The sequence below is a fragment of the Lactuca saligna genome, chromosome 9 (genome assembly GCF_052625555.1).
Source record: "Lactuca saligna cultivar CGN05327 chromosome 9, ASM5262555v1, whole genome shotgun sequence".
Taxonomy (NCBI): Eukaryota; Viridiplantae; Streptophyta; class Magnoliopsida; order Asterales; family Asteraceae; genus Lactuca; species Lactuca saligna.
In genome coordinates this window covers 81,751,469-81,759,056 of record NC_136425.1, presented here as the reverse complement: position 1 = coordinate 81,759,056, position 7,588 = coordinate 81,751,469, and positions in this window count along the sequence as shown.

The window sequence follows — 7,588 nt, the reverse complement described above, 5'->3', positions numbered from 1 at the left end:
AAAATTGGGCCATGTGTTGGACTTTGAATCCTAATTGACTTTGGGCCTATGGATTGGGCCTTGTGCTTGAATAAGCCAAGATAGGGGTAATGTAGTAATTACCCAAAGAATGTACTTATGGTTATGTATTGGGACCCAATTATTAATTAGGTGTTATATTGGTGTTGACAGTTCGAGAATCTGTCAGCCAGCAGTTGGGGTTGAGTCTGTGGGACTTCAGCAAGTGTGGGATTATGTCTTCGGGACTTCAACAGTGTGAGGTGAGTTACCTTCCAGTAGCGGTGGGTCTACGGCCATAATGCCGACCCACCAGTAGGAGTTGTATGTTAGATGATTGTATTTGTGATATCATCTAGGTTTGCTACTACCTGATATGTTATATGCTGGCATGATATGTTATATGTGATAGTAGTAGAGTTCGATTGTTAGGACCGAAGGGGAGGTCAGACACCCCAGAATAGTCTGACAGTATGTGATGATATGTTTATATGCTGGCATGATATGTTATATGTGATAGTGGTAGTAGGAGGGGAATAGTCCCCAAGTTTGGTTGTTAGGACCGAAGGGTAGTTCGGACACCCCATATATGTCTGATGGTATGTTTATGTTATGATATATGTGATAGTAGCATTAAGGGGTGGAATAGTCCCTGAGGGTCGGTTGTTAGGACCGACAGGTAGGTCAGCACCCCATAATGGCTTGACACGGGTAGGTCGGCACCCCAGAATGGTCGTACCATGTAGGTCGGGCACCCCAGAATTGCCCGGAAGTATGTATGCTTTGTGAGTGTATGGTATGTGGTATGATGGGGGAACTCACTAAGCTTTGTGCTTACAGTTTTCAGTTTTGGTTTTAGGTACTTCGTGTTTAAAGGAAAGGAGCCAACTTAATTGCAGCGTATCACACTTTGTTTTCCGCACATGAGATCTTTGGGATTACACTCTGATATGGTTCTATGATAATATGTTTTCATTACTGACACTTTGGTTTGACACGAGATATTATTATGAATGTTTTTACACTGATGGTTTTATGTAATAACTTATTTAACAATGAAATTCTTGGCCTTGAAAATTGGGATGTTACAAAATTATTCTGGAAGTAAAACATTCAAAGTGAAACATTATAATAAACTAATTAACAATGGTCTCAAGACTATTGAATATAAACAATCTCTATTATTTAATCACCATAATAATTATGACTTTATTCATTATATAATGTTTCGAGTAATCAACTAACCAGATGAATTAAATAACATCAGTTATGCCATGCTATGAACATGCATACTATGCCTTTCTATGGTTCTTCTTTTGTGAACTGATCGACTGGACACTATTCTAGTGATGCTTAATTCACAATTCCAAATTCTTGTCACTGTCTAAAATGTATTAGGATTCAAACCTTACATGCATTGACCTTCTATGATGTCGAGGCTTCAAAGTCATAGAGACCAAGCCAACGATATTATAGAATGTTGAATTTGGAACTTTGTTACTAGAAATAATTCCATGATAATGAAGGTTCAAATTCGAGGTTCACTCCTTGAACACTTCTCTTTCATTAAAGTTTCCAAATCATATGTAGACATTTCAAGTATCTCCCATTATGGAAACATTTCCATATGACCATCAATTCTGATTAAGAACCTTGTCAATCCAGAATCATGTTACTATGGTCCATCCAAATAAATACCATACTTCCAACTGTCCATAAGTAATCGATCTTCAATAAACCTCAAAATGTTCTTGACAGTTGATTAACAACTCTAGTCACAAAATAGAATTATAATCCTTTTCCTCTCAATGCTCAAGGTATTTGGAAAAATAAGAATAAGTGAATATTATAGCATATGTAATTGATCCTATATCCAAAGCATATGGGACTCGTTTCATTATATCTGATATATGTTCAGTCTCTTGCTATAATACTTTCATATATGGAATTTCCTATGTTGAACCATTTTAACATGATATTCACATATGTCTATGATTAAGTTCTATTAAACAATGTAATCTAAACCTTTATATTTGAAAAGAAGTGTGCGTGCCCTCTCCCTGAAGTCTATCATAGCGAAACAATTCCCAAACTTTGAAGTTTGCAAATTGAGAACATTGTTCCCTATGAACAGTATTGTCAACATACAATACTAACATAACCATTATGCTCCCACTAACTGTGACATGTATCCAAAAATTAACTAGACTTCTAGAAATCAGTACTCTTGACTTTCTTACTAAAGTAAAACAATTTGTTACTCGATGATTCGATAAGTCTCCAACTAGACTTATTAAGCTTATACACCCTTATTGGATAGTATATGTGTGAGTTTAAACCCTTTTAGATATATGTCTTGAAAGTCCAAAAAATTCCTTTCCATTCCTCACAATTCGAAATATGAAGAGGGATGTTGTAATCATATTATGAATTTGAGAATTGAATTAACATAGCCAATATCCATATTGATATTTATCACAACTTTAAAATCTACCAACGAAAATGATTACTCACAATCATTTTCAAGAATTAGAGTGAATCTTAACCATATAGATTTCAAGGTGCATACATTCCCATCCATGTGAATCTATCATATGCAACCTAAAATCATAAGATAAGATTAAGGACAAACCAAATTCAAATTTAGTTTTCCTTCATTGACTAAACTTTGATATTCTAAATTTCTTGCCCTCTTGTAGCACAAGGGCCTACCGGTGCTTCTGTGTTGTTAGCAACTCACCCATATTGATCAATGTACTTTCACTGACCAACGTGCTTTGTTTTTACAGTTAAATGAAAAACATAGAACTCATAATCATTTCTAGCTTAACTAGAAATGCACAGAAATAAGATTGTTTCAACCAAACACGATAGGTTACCAACCTCGGGTCGCATGCCAGTGATAACCAAAAGGTTATTGTTAGTTGATTCTTGATACTCTCAAGATCAATATGACACCCCCTGACTTCTTGACATATAATTTTTCTCGTAAGGAACTTTCCTTGATGAGCTAAAAAAATATTCAAACGTTCATGTAGATTCCCAACAAGATAACAGTTTATAGAATAGGTCTCACTTCATTCTTTGTTTCTCAATTTATGAAAAGCATCACAACTACATTTCTATATGTGCTAGATTAAGAAAAACATTTTTACTCCACATATTTCTGAAGGGTGTTGAGCATTCTAACACTCCTAAGGCATACATGAAACCCTAAATACCTTGGATCTATGTTTTTTCTATTGTACATGCAAACTTGAACTTGCCAAGGTATTACCCTAACTAGCATACAAAACTTTGATACTTGGGTAACAAAACAAGTTAGATAACATACCTTTTCTTTGTAGCTTGTTGCTTGGACTTTCAACAGCTTAGCACCAATAATATGAATGCCTCAAATGGAATCACAACACACCTAGAACAAAGGATAACTTGAGAAGAGATTCCTTGAACACACAAATCGGCTAGCCCTCTAGTATTCCACTTAAGTGCCAATTTCATCAGCTAGAGGGATTCTTATATAGTGTGGCAAACTAGGGTTACACCATGTAAACCCTAATGACTTTCCACATCCTTCATGATCCATTGGTTACCACATAGGTTTAGCCCAACATGAAGAACTATGGATCATAAGCCCACTTTATAAGAATGAATGATTTACCAAATCAAACCCTTATATTTAATTAGTCTCTTTTTGATCACAATATTAATACCAAATTAAATCTTGATCAATACTAATTAAATAATATGATTTCATATTAATATATTAGAACTTATAATATATTTATAAACTAGAAATAACTGCTTCTCAAAAGTCCATACTATCAAATTGTCCTGATGATATGCAAACCAAATCGACCATGCTACTCTTGGGTCAAGTACATACCAATTATAGTCATGGACTTAGACACTAATCTAACAGTCTCCCTCTTGGATAAGTATAATAAATGTTATTGTAAGTACGACTCCAAAATCCGACTAGTAATCGTAGCTCTTAAAAGTCTCTGTCAAACTCTGACCTAGTCAATGATGTGTCCATTAGATAAGGGATCATATATTCCTCCATTCTAGATATCATATGGACTGAGACATGGATTATAATCATTCTCTCTGTCCATCTGTTGTTTCCCGATTTCCAATTTGTGAAATAGATCAATTGAAAAACATTTCAATGATGCTCATTTCAAAATTCTAAATCCTTATTGCATGTGTAAGAATTCCAAATTCTCGTCACTGCTAGAAAGTGTTAGATTCTAAACTATCATGCAAAGAGTTTTTTGTAATGTCTAGGTGCGAAAAGTCACAGCGACTTGACCAATGATATTACAACATATTACTTTGGAGATTGTTACAAGACAATTCCATGGAAATGAAGTCTCAAATTCAAAGAACATTCCTTCGAACATCCTTCTGGCATAAAAGTTTCTAACTTTCTCATCTATTTTTCAACTCCTAACATGGAAACGTTCCATATTTGCCATATGACAACTCATTATTAATAAACCTTTGTCTATTCATAATAATCTCAATATGGTCCTTCCATTACTATATTTCCAACTGTCCTTAAGAGACGGATCTTTGGCGAACCTTAGATTGTCCTTAACAGTTATTTAACCACTTTAGTCATATCCGGTTCTGTTCCTTTTCCCTTCTAAATTCCCTAGGCATTTGGAAAATTAGAACACGAGAATACTAAAGCATATGCAATCGATCCTATACCCGAAGCATATGGGATACGATTCATAATGTCTAACATAAAGACATGATACTTAATCGGTCTTTTGCTATAATGTTTCTATTTTTCATGTTCTCATAATTTCGATTACGAATAGGGATTCCGTAATCATAACCAAATTTTGAGAATGCAGTTGACATTTTCATATATAGAATTTCCTTATGTTGAACCATTCCAACATAACATTCACACACACACACATGTATATATATATATATATATATATGTGTGTGTGTGTGTGTGTGTGTGTGTGTGTGTGACATTCCCATTTTCACGGCCTGAAAAGACTGATGTTTGTTTATGCTTTATAAAAATCAGAGTACCTCTTTTAATAAAAGTGTTGCGGAATTTGTTCCTAGTAAAACATGATAAATACGTTATCAAAGCATTTTCGAAGAAAAGTATTTTTATTCATTTTAAAACATTTGGGATGTCATCGTCAATACAGAAACATAAGCATAAACAGAACTTACATTCATTATCACTAGTGATTTATATCTCCTTAATCTCTCAGTGTAGTGTAACTTCATATCGACACCTGTGATATAAATAAATTGAGTGGGTTAGGTTAGGAAACCTGGTGAGAACATCGGGTTTCAACCCACAATAATATAATTATTATGTTTAAATATCAAACAATCAACCCAATTACCCATCCCCATTATCTACTTTACTCTTTAGGATCTACCCTAAGAATCAGGTATTCCTCGTTCATTCATTCCTAAGGATCATCCTAAGGAATCGACACGAAGTCCATCGTTGCCACAGTTTACACGATGGGCACTAAGTATGCATAGTCGCCAGGTTTTAGGCATCAAGTCTGAATGATCACCAAGGTTTAGGCATCAAGTTTGCATGATCGCCAAGGTTTAGGCATCAAGTCTGCATGATCACCAAGGTTTGGGCATCAAGTCTGCATGATCACCAAGGTTTAGAGTACACCGGGTGAACACATCGTTCACAACACTTACAAGTTACGAGCATGCTAGTGTTCCACTGGACTGTCTAGAATAGTCTGTGGTTGTCATCCATACTCTGTTGAATGACGGGACATCGTTTGGGAAAAGGCTTCTCACATCGTCACCTATCACCCTCACCTCGTGGTCTATAACACCTCTCAACTCATCATCCAACTCATATTCCATCTATTACATATACCCATGTTTTACAATAACATTATTATAGATATAAAATACATATACAGTTTAAATCATTTAAAACATGTATAAAATCGTTCATCCAGCATAGACAGCAAGTATTCAGATAATATGCACACATAGGTGGTGAAAGTAACTATGCACTCACTTGATTAGGTGGTGACTCGGCACTTGGACAACACTTTGTTACTCTTAAAATAATTTTCCTCGACAAAACCTAGTATCATTACCACTAGAGTTTAGTCTAACGTTAACCGCAACTAATTAATAGTCTATCTATTATTATAATTATATAAGCGTTAAACAATACCCTATATAACTCATAATAATAGCCCAAATAATTATTTTAAGGTCCTAATAACATTACTATATTGAAATATAAGTTATACTAAAGATAGGGTAGGTATAGCTCACTTACAGCGGGTTTCCTTGGAAACCGAGCTTCGCCAGAGCAGAGTTTCTGAGCCGGAGGCTCTTCTCTTTGGTGTCGTCAGGTGCTCCAGGAGCCTCGAGGCTTCCTTCGGGTGCTAGGGGGTTTACCTATGTGACAACCTGAAATTTTCATTCGTACAAACCCTATAGTCATGCACTTCAATTAAAAGTTAAATACTTTTTTGCTAATTTTTAGCCGGTTTAAAGTCCGTTTTAGTATTTTTAATAATTATTCTTGAAACGAACGAATAAAAGGAAGTGTTCTCTCGGGTTTTGGAGAAGAAAACACACATGTAACACCTTGGTTTGGTGTTCACGGTCAAACAAAGGGGGTTTGCACCGTCAACTCCCTTAAGGCCGCAAACTCATGCTTAAGGCATGAGTTTACTCTCCATTCCCTCATTCTCCAACTTCCAACGTCAAGAACTCCCACCATTCTCTCTCAAGTATCATAACCGCTTTCATCCAATCTTCTGATAACGTAAGTGTTTCTTCACTTGATTTTTTGTTATAACCTTACATCTAGTTGTTATACATCATTTCATCCATACATTCTTGATTTTCACATAGATCTTAAGGTGTTCTGCAAAACACCAAGAACACACACTAGTGTTCTTGGACCTTAAACACCCAATCAAGCTTCTATCTTGTAAGCACACTTTTCCTAGCATGTTATGTACTTGAAATGAACTTTTCTACATCTAGAAATCACAAAGAAACACAAGATCAAAGGTGTTTACAGCCAAGACATGTTCTTGGGCCGTAAACCGTTATAGATGGGGAAAAATGAACCCTAGGCCCTTCCTTAGCCTTGGATACTAGTCTAGATCACTTCCTTGAAGTATTTAGGACCTTAAACATCAAAAATATCAAGATCACATCGAGTTTACGGCCGTAAACTCATAAAGAAATGTCCTTAGGCCGTAAACTCTATAAATTGATGAAATTGTGCCCCTAATGCTTCCTAAGGCTTGGACTTGATCATTGGATGTTAAATATGGACTTATAAGACCTCAAAACACCAAATGGCACTAAGTACCATGAGTTTACGACCGTAAATTCATGGGGAAAATGACCTTAGGCCGTAAACTCCTTAAGGAGTGGTCCTTGGGCCATAAACTCCAATGTCATGCCATGCAACCTTTAGATGCAACCCTTTGGTACCTATAGCACTTGAATCAAAGTGTTTTCATGTCCTAGGGTGTCTTAACTTAGTTAATTAGTTGTTAAATGACTAATTGGATACATATATGTGTTATTATATGTT